The following is a 12863-nucleotide window of genomic DNA, read 5'->3' as shown; positions in this document are numbered from 1 at the left end:
AGTTTTATGTAAGACAGTATTCAACATAGGAATATATGGGCTTCAATAAAGGGGGGCTATAGTTGGTGCTATAGAAATGCAAAGCAATATACAAGCAAGAGCTGAAAACCAAAAACTTTGCAGGAGGATATACAGATAGGACAATGTAATACATGTGTGAAAAGGAGACAAGTGATAGACCATGAAGCCAGCAAGAGATAGAGACACAGGAAAATGAATAAGAACTTCCGGGTTCCTAAGTGATTACTACAGTACTTTCTACATTTAATTGAGCTTTATAAGCCTTTACTTTATTCCTAAAATAATTCCTTCTCTTCATTGAGTGTCTTGCAAATAAATTATCTCAAAGACATTTACATGGTAGGAAACAGTTACACATTCATTTATATACAAATTGATAACATTTTAGTATTATATATGTTCTTTATTCAAACCACCTTCATGTGCCTTCTATACTTTACAAATCTCCCAATTTACAGCACTGCAAAAGTTCCCGAAAATGCTGGATTATCTCTACAGCAACTGTAACATCCAAAAGACCTAAGCCCACATTAAATCAGTCCTGTGAATTCACCTCCTATCAATCTAGTTCCTGGGCTCTGCAATCCTACAACATTGATTACTATATAGTCTCTAATCATTTGGCCTCATTTCACCCCATCTCTTCCACTCCAGGACATACCCCAAACTACAGTCAAGGCAACTTTTCTAAAATGCAGATTAGACAACAGAATTTAGTTCCATAATTCACATAAAATCATATGGTGCTAAATATTAGACAATCACTAAAAAGATGGAGATCCACATCATGACCAAGAAATGTGCAAATTTAAGAAATAATTACAATAAATGCTACTTGCAAAAACTCTGTATACCAGGAGAGGCAAACTGAAATATCTAAAGCAGTATTTTATAACAGAATTTTCTACAGTGATGGACATATTCTGCATCTATACTGTCCAATGATAACCCCTACATGTTGTTATTGAGCACTTGGAACATCTAAGGAACAGAATTTTTAGCTAGCTTAATTTTAATTAATTAAAGTTAAATGGCCATATTGTGTGTGACTAGTGGTTATCATACTAGGCAGCATGTTTGTAGGATTCAGGTGGGTGAATATCAGTAAAGCCACACTTACATGAACACAGATTCACCTCCAACTTAAAATACAAGTATAGTGGAATTTGAGCTTAAAGTTCCCAAATGTTTCAAAACCACCAGCAGAAATCCAGGCTTAAAAATTGTCAATTGTAAAATGCTGGCAACCAAAATAATTTTTTTAACCACCTTTACCAAATATTCACAAATCTCATTCAGTTTTTGACCTCTTGATTATATTATTCATTTCATTTATTCATTTATTCAATATTTAATGAGTTCCTACTACATGCCAGACATAATTGTGGGTGGTAAGGATATTACAGAGAACAAAACAGACAAAAATCCCTACCCAATTTGTAAAAATAGTAATATTAAAATATGTTAATGTATGCAAAAATAAGTAAATCTTAAGGAAGATTACTATTTATAATGACTACTTTGAGTAGCAGGATGGTGGTCATAGGGATTTAGTATTTCCATCTTACATATTTCTGTGCAGTTTAAATTTTTACAGGATGTATTACTTTTATAAACTCCAAACCAACCAACTCTATTTCCATTCATTTTCTATAGACCTCAATAATCTTCATAATGCTGTCTCCCACTACATCTCCAGGCACTTTTCCCAAACTTTCTTCACCCATCCCTAAATTTCAGAATCTCTGCTTTACTTGTACCCATCAGAAAAGAAAGCTCTCATCTCTATGCCTATGTGCATCTATTCACACTCCTTAGCTTTGCTCATATGACAAGCAAACTCCTGCTCATCTCTCATAACTTGTGTAAAAAGTTTTAAGCATTCTACTAACAGAGCCAAAAGCCCCAAATACTACCCATATATAATTTAAATCATTACCATTTATATCACTGACAATCAAGTGTCATTTATATAGAAACAGTACCTGATATTTTGTAATCCTGCTTTATCCTTAAAATAGGGTAAAGAATGGGGGAAGAAATCTATTTATACATTTTCAAAGAGCCAATCACTAGACAATACAGCACCTAAGAAAGAATTGGAACTGACACATCCTCTTCAAAGAACTGTGACAGGTCAACAAACATAGCAGGCAGACTTCTAGGATTACTAAATTAATGATGTGAGAAAATTAAGCAATTTGAATTGTGAGCCTCTAAGAACATTTCAGATTCTTAATTCTTTAAGTATCATCTCAGAATGAGCAAGTACAGCACTCACTGGCACTCACAGCTGAAGACTGGAAGACAGTTTTAACAACTCTCGCTGAAAATGACTATTTCTTCTCTAGTTTCTATGGAAACAGCTGTCAGATTGGCAAAAATAGGACATGTACTTTAAAATAATCATTCAAGCAAAGTACACACATAACGGAAGTCTGTTAAAAAAAAATTGTAAGGCAGCAGTCTGGGTTCTTAAGCTTCCAAAAACAACACTGCACCCCCTTCACCCTGTCAGAGAATGATTGATACGAACCTTAAACCCTTTTAGTTAGGGTTCCAAGGCCTTGGTCGGAGTCACTATAGTTGATCAACTCCTGAATTTCAAATGAGTTATTTTCATGTCCCTGGACCAACTGAGGACTGCATGGCACAGTAAAACTGTTGCTCCATTTTACACACATAGGTGACACTTAAATAGAATAAAAGTGATATTTCGTAGACAAGTTCAGAAAGAAACTATTAAAACTCTCCAGAACTATTTACGCAAGTTTTCTGGTTTTCACTGTCGACTATAGGCAGGAAACTTTTTCCTCCCTCAGAAAGAAGAAAAAAGCGAGGGGCTGACATTGAGATGCCTTAAGCAGCTAGAAGAGGTTTGCACAGGTGAAGGGGTTCGGCTGAGGCGCGCAATCCCGTGTTAGGAAGGGACACTTAAGGGCAGCTGATGAGAAGGACAGTCTGTGGGGGGAGGGAAGGAGAGGATCTTCCCGGAAAACACCGCCGCTGTGCCAACTTGCAACTTGGCTCCGTGGCATCCCGGTCGGGGGAGGACCAGGCTGTGCCCTCGGACCTGCCCTCTCTCCCGCGCCCCAGGCCTCGCCACCCAGCCCCGCTGCAACCTCACAGGTCCCCTCCTTACCCAGCGTCTCTCCTTGCCCTGCCCACCCCAGCTCCCACTCGGCGCCCCGTCCCCTCTGTCCCGCCCAACACGAAAGAAGAGGGCAAAGGCATCACCGTGAGCACAGACCCTAGCTATGGCGAAAACCTGGGTTCCTCCGGCCTGTCTTCTGCGCAAGCGCAAAACCCTCCGGGAAGCCCCGCCTCCTCACTTCCTGCCCTTGGCTCGGCCAGAACCTTTTCTCCGCCCACCCCGGGCAGTCAATATTCCCGCCCAGAGTCGTCCTCCCTGGGGGGAAACCTCTGCCCCTGTGCGGACTATGGCACTATAGTGCCCCCGTGTGGTCGGAGGAGGAATGTGGCCCTGGGCTGGGTGGTTTGCCCGGGAGTGAGTTAACTTATTCAGATCTTGTTACTTGCTTTGGCTGATTTGGGTTGTTTAAAGAATGATTAGAGCAAGGCTGTACCTGCTGAAGATTTAAAGCAGTACTGGCCAAAGGAGAAAGACTTGAGGGCTACAAAAGACTCAAGATTCTTGGTTCTGAAGCTACACAATCTTTGGAGTATGGGGGCACTCTGTTTTCACATGAAGAAAGATGAAATACTACCTGAAGTGTCTGGAAATTAGTTGAAAATAGCTAACTACAAAGGAGTGTATATAGTGCACTTCATTCCACACACAAAATAACATTCTTGAGCACAAATTGCATTCTAGGTGCCAGTTATCTAGTAATGAACAAGACAAAGACCTGACTCTCATAGAGCTTATATGACAAAAAGGAAAGTAGATAGTAAACAAGTATATCGATAAATAAACAAGATATCAGCGTGGTGAGTAGTATGATCCTATATTTATCATATTTAGACTCTGCACAATGAAAAAAATTCAGAGGACATAAACGCTATGAACAATTTTAGGTATCTCTTTCAGAGGGTTTATAAGTGATTTTTTTCCTTTTATCTGGCTTATATGTATTTTATAATTTGCCTTTTGTTTTGAAGGGAACATCCTGGCAAACCCCTGACCCCTGGATCCTAAAAACTGAAGTAGTAGTTCTCTCAGTTCTCTAGGGCTGTTTTCTGAACCTGTGAAGTACATATGCCATACCAAGGTTTCCAGAATGCTAGGCACCTGCCCGCTTATCATGCCTATTTAACATGATGTCATTGTTGTAATAAATGGAGGCATTCTGTGGGATGTCCACGTGGTTCACCTCTGTACTGTCTACAACCCAGTTGTGTTAGAGCAGTGGGATAAGTTGCTGAGAGACCAAAAGAAAGTACCTGGAGGAGGCATGTAAGGCACAAGGTTTATTTTTAAGTGCTTACAGGGACAGTCCAGTAGCAATAAGTTGGACAGATAACACCTCCATCTCTCTTGGTGCTTCACCAAATAATGCCTCCATCTTAAGCCCTCCTTCTGGGGCCATCTGATTTCTAAGGAAGCTACACTGGCAAATTAAATGAAAATATGACAGGGATAACCAATCCTGTATCCTTTAAATATTTCATGATGGCATTTATCTCTACCATCATCCTCCTTGGGGGAAATATAAGTTTTTATTTATTATCTGGACTTGGGAAAAGGAGCAGCTTCACTAGGTTCCATCTGGTCTTCTCCAATACTTTAATTCAAGTTTAAGGATCTTATATTAGTTTGGTATTCCATAAATTATGTCTGAGGCATGCTACTTTAGGAAGGAAGAAGTCTAGCTAGCGACAGTTTTGGAGGCTCAGACTTCAATATCAAGCAGCCCCATTTGTTTGGCCTCTGGTGAGGTCCATGGATGACATCACATCATAGCAGAAGCACATATAGAATCTAGCATCATTATCTCAAAATAGGAAGCACAGAGAGGGAGGGCCAGGCTTGCTTACAGCTGTTAACAGTAATCACAGCCTGCAGGCTTCTGATGCTTCAAGCCACCACCAAGTTTCTATTACTCTGGGATCCTCTTATCCCCTGGATATTATCTAGGCCAGCCTTATGATGACTGATTTTTCCTTCATCCCTAGCCTACAGAGGACAGACTCCTCTGAATTTCCTAGTGATGCCAGTGCCCCTCTCATCTGTGTGCACCCCATTCATAATTTTTGTATCTGTGTGCTGGCAGAACACAGGCCTCTGACTGGTCTTCTGCCTTCACACAATAAATTCATCCCAGCAAGCCCACTTCCCACAGCTCCTTCTTTCCTTTCTCTACCATTTCTTAGGGCAATTCAGACATTTCTACCTTACTGTGCACGTATCATGACTTTCTCCTGGGTGCTATGAATCACCTAGCATTGAGTTTACCCTATCTTCTAGGGTCTTACCAGGATCTCATGTCCCAAGAAAAGGTTCCCAAAGACAATAAATTGTTATTTAGCTTGGCTTATGTTCTTGCATATCTTGATCAAGCCCTCTTAAAAAGTCGAATTTAATCAAAAATTGCTGTCAGCTCCTGCTGGTACATGCTTACTAATTCTTGCAGCCGCCTCATTATGCAATCTCTCTCCTCCGTAACAGGCCCAATACATCTCTAACTGAGTGATGCTGGGATTGAACCCTGGCTATTCCCCTTCCTGATAACAAAGAGGAGATGGGGAGCAGTCCCTGAATGAGCACCTATTGCCTTGTGATTAGAACCTCGGTTTGACCTTGCCATTTAGGTTAAGTGTCACTCTTACTATGGAAGAGTTGGCCACATCCACAAGCTACAAGGGTCTACAGAGTCAACATCCTCAAGGATTCTATCTAGATATCCCATTTCCATACTTCAGGTTTTCCCAACCAGGGCTCACATCTGCCTTGGCTAAGCATTGAAACATCTCTAGGGCTTCGTGACTCTTTCCATCAGATTCCCACTTACTATGGTGGGACATTGTGTGAGCTCCTTAGGTCACTGGGGTGTGCCTCAGAAGGGATTGTGGGATCCTAGCCATCCTTAATCTCTCTCTTCTTTTGTTTATTAGAGGAGTTTCATTCCTCAAAAAAATGGGTATCTACTAAAACTCACATTGTGCCCAGTCATTGGTTTAGAGCAGCCTGGGGTACGCATGAGCTTGTTTTCAATGTGGGGAAGAACCCACAATATCAGAGGCACAGACTGTCAGTCAATTATGCCCCCCACTGTCCAGCTGGCATTTCAAGAGGGTTACATATCAAAATGATAGTGGTGACTATAGTAGGGGTAAGTAAGGATAATTTTCTTTTTTTATTTTGCTTTTCTGTGGTATCAATATTTTGCTTGTATAACAAAAAAAATTGCTTGCACCAACACTTAGAAAAGTGTTCCACTAGAATTTCTAAAGAAAAAAAAATCTCTGGGGAATAAGCAGGATGGGTTTGAGTTTAGGCCTTCCCCTTCGGCTTTACCTAAAGCCTGCTGGGCCATGTTGAATCATTCTGACACTTAACTTCAGGAATTGGATCCTAGTAGGTACAAAACTAGACAAAATGAGTGAAGCTAGAGGCAGGGAAGACCAGTTAGGAAGCTGGTATAATAATAAACTAAATAACAACTTATAAATATAATATACTGGGCCCCAGTGTGACCATTATTTTGGAGCAGAAGACAAATGCTTTAATTGGAAGATCTGCTTGTGGGAAGAACAATCTGGATGACAAGAAAGTAAAGGGAGTCACACTGGATGAAGGAAATGCCAAACTAATTTTTATTGGAATAGAGCACGTAAATGGTGATGTGCAAATCCTACAAGTTGAAGTGATTTCAAATATACCGCCATCCACTTCCACCATGTTGAACAGTTGGCACATATTTAAGTAGAATAAGGTGCTGTCCAAGAATTGCAGCCCATCAAATAATGGAACCCTCTCATCAAATTCTGGGGCCATTTCAACTGGTTCACAGTGTGCATTTGGATCAGCAAAGATCCAATTGTTGTGTTGAGCTTCTGTCTGAACCTGTCAAAGAACAAGTCATGCATCATAATTCTTCAGCATTTCTATCACCTGTAACTCAGTATTCAATTTCCAGAAATTCTTATAGGAGTTATCAATAAATATCCCTCTCTATCAAGGTGGCTCTCCACTGGAGAAAGCTGAGTTGTCTTAGATTGTATCCCCTAGAAGCAGATTGTGATAAATCCTTCTGTGCAAGGTTACTGGAGAGGGTCCTCAGGAGCAACACCTATAAGAAAGCAAGGAAAAGAGCCCAGGGTAGAGGGAGATGTGGAGTTTTTCAGCTACTCCCAGAAAGAGTTCTGGAGTGGGATAGCTCTGCAGGGTTATCCTCCATTGAAGTACAAAGTCCCAGACTTTGTACCCCCAATCAACTAGTTGTTGAACAGTGCTGTCCCTGGAGAGAGGACATATCCTTGAATGAGACAGGTGTATCTTCTGCCATATGAAATCTCCTAGGAGGCAGGCAGCTGCTGGAATGGTGCCTCTTTGAATGGGATCTGGTGTGCAGCACAGTGTCTACTGTAAGTGTTAATGAGTAAAGGTCCCCCTGCAGCATTGGTGTCGCAGGACAAATGCCTCTGTAGAACCCATTTAGCAGCTTCGCTACCATGCCTGATCAGTAAGGAACACCTACAAAAAATGCTCACACCTCATCAAGCAAAGCTCAAAATGGAGCACTTTTTCTGAGGGCTTATCCAAAGGAAATTATTCTTGTCAGTCCTCTATATCCAAATGAAGCAAATAGTTTGGGAAATTTGACAAACACTGCTACCATTTTGCTATGAAAAGCAAGATGAAACTACTTTACATATTTAAAAACTTAAAACATTGATCCCTGCTATTTTAATGTGCATTTTTTATTCCTGATGAGGTAAACACTTTTTCATGTTTATGTGCTGCTTGAATTTCTACTTCAGCAAATTCCCTTAACCAATCTTTCTATAAAATATTCATTTTTTAAATGTATTGACTAATAAAACTTCTGTATGTATTTAAGAGTTGTCTGTGGCTTATGTAGCATTCCCCCCACTTGGTTGTTGTCTTTTAATTTTGTTAATTTGCATACACAAATGTACCTAATTTTCAATTTTCTGATATGAATAAATCTATCCATTTTTTTCGTTATGGTCTCTGCCTCTGAGATCACATTTATATTATGTCTTAATCCCAACGTTATATTTTTATCAATATTTTAGTGGGACTTTAGTGACTGTTCTTTCTTAAGTCTTTTAGAAGCTTTAATATACTAGAAATATATTTCAGCATGAGGTAGGAGAAAGTAACAGAACCTAAAATTCTTTGTGAATGATTAGGCTAAGAGAGCTTTTCCAAAAGACACAGCATTGCCCTCCCCATGGGCAGGACCACCAAGCCAACTGATGTCCCTACAGGTGACCTAATATTCCAGCCTTGCCTGATGAAGTATCACTTTTGCTGCATACTAAATTCTCATATGTTTCTGGATTTTCTCTTTTTTTTCACAATCTGCCTGTTCTGGCATTAGTACATAATTCTTTATTTGTTTATTTATTTATTCTAATTTGTTATATATAACAACAATGCATTTCAATTCATAGTACATATTAGAGCACAATTTTTTGTATCTCTGGTTGCACATAAAGTAGAGTCACACCATTCGAGTCTTCATACATGTACTTGGGGTAATGATGTTCACCTCATTTCACTGTCTTTCCTACCCCCATGACCCCTTCCTTCGCTTCCCTCCCCTTTGCCCTATCTAAAGTTCCTCCATTCCTCCCATGCTCTGCCCCCCTCGTTCCCATTATGGATCAGCATCCTCATATCAGAGAAAACATTTGGCATTTGGTGTTTTGGAATTGGCTTACTTCACTTAGCATAATATTCTCCAACTCCATCTATTTACCTGCAGATGCCATGATTTTATTCTCTTTTAATGCTGAGTAATATTCCATTGTGTATAGATACCGCAAAACAGCATATTTCAGAGACACAGCTACATCAATGTTTATAGCTGCACAATTTACAATAGCAAAAGTGTGGAACCAACCTAGATGCCCTTCAGTAGATGAATGGATAAAGAAAATGTGGTATATATACTAGTACATAATTCTAACTATTGTAACTTTGTTTTTTTATTGGTTGTTCACAACATTACAAAGCTCTTGACATATCATATTTCATACATTAGAATCAAGTGGGTTATGAACTCCCATTTTTACCCCAAATACAGATTGCAGAATCACATCGGTTACACATCCACATTTTTACATACTGCCATATTAGTGACTGTTGTATTCTGCTACCTTTCCTATCCTCTACTATCCCCCCTCCCCTCCCCTCCCATCTTCTCTCTCTACCCCATCTACTGTAATTCATTTCCCTCCTTGTTTATTATCCCATTCCCCTCACAACCTCTTATATGTAATTTTGTATAACAATGAGGGTCTCCCTCCATTTCCATGCAATTTCCCTTCTCTCTCCCTTTCCCTCCCACCTCATGTCTCTGTTTAATGTTAATCTTTTCTTCCTGCTCTTCCTCCCTGCTCTGTTCTTAGTTGCTCTCATTATATCAAAGAAGACATTTGGTATTTGTTTTTTAGGGATTGGCTAGCTTCACTAAGCATAATCTGCTCTAGTGTAACTTTGTAATGTACATTTTATTGCCAAATATTGTCTGGTTCTTTTTACTTTAGAACTATTTTCCTTTTCCCAAAATGCACTGGGATTTTGATTTTGTCATTGTTTCTAATCTTACTTTAAGGAACTTTATAGCTTGGCAATGCTGACTATCAATCCAGGAAACTGGTACGCATCTCCTTTTATCCAGGTCTCCTTTTATGTCTCTATAACATTTTACAGTTTTCTTATATGGGTCAAAGCAGTATTTTTTAAAGGAATATAAATTTTTATTTCTTAGGATTACTAAATCTGCAAGCTGGAAGGGACTCAAAAATCACCTCATCACCCCCATCCCATCTCTTGTTGAGTTTCCATCTTGCACAACCAAATATCTGGGGTATATTTTGGTGTTTTTAAAACATGATAAAATCAAACTACATATATTTTCTGTGACTTCCAGTTTATTACTTGAATAACAAAAAGGGGAATTCGAATGTCAATATACAAGATCAACTAAATCCATTTTACTCACTGCATGGTGTTCTGTGCAAAGGATGTGTGTGTAAGTCAGCTTCTCATTGCTGTGACAACATACCTGAGAAAAACCAAAGAGGAAAGATTTGTCTTGGCTCGCGGTTTCAAAGGTTTCAGTCCATAATCACTTGGCCCCACTGGTGTGGGTTTGTTGCAAAGCAGATTATCATGGCAGGAAGCATGTGGTTGAGTAGAGTAGCTCACCTTATGTAAATCAGGAAGCCCAGAATGAGAGAGTGAGATGGAGAGAAAGAGAGAGAAAGCTAGGGATGTGATGTATCCTTGAAGGACAAACCCCAAGTGACCTATTTTCCCCAATTAGATACCACCTCCTATTCCCTAATTTTTACCACCACTCAGTAATGCCATCAAATTATGAATCCATCACTGGATTAATCCTCTGGTGAAGTTAGAGCTCTTATGATCCAATCACTTCCTAAAACTACTACGTTGAGACCAAGTATTCAACATAGGAGCATTTGGGTGACATTACAGATCAAAACCATAACAACTGGCATCATTAACTCCATTATTCCTCTATTGATAAACATTTTAGTCATTTGTACTCTTTTGCTGTTATGAAAAACTCTGCTCACAAGTTTGAATTCTGAAGTCAAAGTCCCCAAAATTCTAGAGCACACAATCACTGTCTGTAGAGGTCCCTTGTCAAAAATCACCAGCAGGTGGCTCAGTTCAAACATAGACATTCCTTGGAAAACCATTCCTTTGGTTTTCCAAGGTCCTTCATTTTGTTGGACAAATCTTATTTTCTGAGCATGCATTAGGAATCCTAGTGCATAATACATACTAGAATTTTTTAACTGACAAGTTTTATTTTTTAGAGAAGTTTTAGATTGAGTGAAAAGCATGGAAGGTTTTCATATATGTCCTGTTCCCACATAAATACAATCTCCATCACTACCCACAGTGGTATATTTGTTAAAATTGATACATCATTATCATCCAGAGCCCATAGTCTATATTGGGGAAATTTTTTTAAATACTTTTTTTAGTTGTCTATGAACACAATGCCTTTAATTTTATTTATTTATTTTTATGTGGTACCGAGGATCAAACCTACTGCCTCACCGGTGCTAGGCAAGCACTCTACCACTGAGCCACAACCCCAACCCCTATTTCGGGACATTTTTACTACACTGATTTTAATACAATAGGCAAATCCATTGATTAATACACTTATGGAATGTATGCTATACGCCAGAGATGGTATAGAACTGGTCTTTGGCGGAAATTAGCAGTCCTCAATGCCTTGTCTCAATTTCCACAATCCCCCGAATAAAATATGGATCATTACATCATGGTGCCCATGTATTAAAAAGTTGCAGGTGATTATTTCATACATTAAATCACTAGACCAAGCAGCAGATCCCCAAATAAGATGGACAGCCTCTTAAATTTGCTTTGAGATCTCCATGCTTTTACTCCCATGCTCTTGCACATGTCACTCTTTCTAATGGGGGTTGCACATGTCACTCTGCCTAATGGGGGTTCCCCCAGAAGGAGACTCTAGGACAAGGATTCAAATGCAAGTGATTTGGGGACAGGGAAGGTGATCCCAGGAGACACCATTTGGGGAGTAGAGAAGTGAGATAAGGAAGGAAAGGAAGCCAATTGTGTTAGGCAGATATGCATGATTCTAAAAAAATGCTTGATGTAATCAACTCATAGGAGAAATGGTCTATTTGGCTCAGTTTTCAAGGTCACAGTCCCATGATCCATTGGTTATTGTTTTGTTCCTGTACCAAGGCAGCACCTCATGGTAGAAGCGTGTGGCAGAGCAAACAATGCCCACCCCCAGGCCAGGAGACAACAGAGAAAGAGGAAGCAGATAGAGTCTCAGAAACTCCTTAAGGGCACATCCCCAAAGACCTATGGGTCTCTCACGGGCTTTCCAGTTTCCATTACCTTTCAATACTGTCCTGCAGATAAAACCTTTATCACTCAGGGCTTTGTCGAACATTCAACATCCAAGCAATAGCACCAATAGAGGATGTGTTGACACCCAAGTTGCAAATGAGAACAGATGGAGTGTGACCCTGAGGAGGAAGACTGGAACACTATAAAAAATGCTTCAGTTTTTCCAACTGAGGGATGAGGAGCTGGGCTATTTATCCACCATCTTTTGCTAGTCATTTGTTGATGTTTGTCCTGGACGTGATTAATCCTCTGGCACTTCCAATATCCTATCTGTGTAAGCAAAGTGGGCTTCTGTTGATCAGAGAAAGCCTCAAGCAAAGAGCTTCAGCTGTTGGCAGTTGCAAGTTGAACCAACATGTGCAGAAATTTGTGCTGGTCTCCAAAATGAAGGGAAATGTAATCGAACACCAGTGGCACCTGCTACAAATGTCTTTTCTATCATCACCTGGTTAATTCACTATTCAAAACAAGACAAAAATCACCAACTCTGGCAATCTGGCATGTATCTAGGCCAGAGCTAGTGAGTTTACCCTCTTACAAACAGCTGCAGCTCATATCACTCCTACTGAGATTGTAAATACAAGTGCAGAGACCCAGCCCAAATCTTAGGCTGAGACCCCTAAACCAACCTGCAATACTCTAATGAAAGAAATTAAACAACCAACTAAATGAAGAGATGTTTCATGTACCTGGATAGGAAGTCTCAATATTGTCAGACTATTAATTCTTCAAAACTTGATCT

General features: G+C 39.8%; 1 protein-coding gene across 3 annotated transcripts in view; it reads right to left on the bottom strand.

Annotated features, from left to right (window-relative positions):
- The window catches only part of OMA1 (OMA1 zinc metallopeptidase), a 64034-nt gene extending 60695 nt beyond the window's left edge, over positions 1 to 3339 (bottom strand). The window contains exons 1-2 of one of the 3 annotated variants that reach the window (XM_081306586.1): positions 3259 to 3321; positions 2558 to 2713 (exon numbers count right to left, since the gene is read on the bottom strand). The gene's annotated coding sequence lies outside the window, so the exon portion shown is untranslated. Of the gene's footprint in view, positions 1 to 2557; positions 2714 to 3258 lie in introns of all 3 variants that reach the window. The other 2 variants (XM_081306585.1, XM_081306588.1) reach the window with 2 other exon arrangements.
- Positions 3340 to 12863: the final 9524 nt, after the last annotated feature.

This window comes from Spermophilus citellus (assembly GCF_964194105.1).
Source record: "Spermophilus citellus genome assembly, chromosome: 9".
Lineage (NCBI taxonomy): Eukaryota > Metazoa > Chordata > Mammalia > Rodentia > Sciuridae > Spermophilus > Spermophilus citellus.
This window is presented reverse-complemented; position numbering and strand designations above follow the sequence as displayed.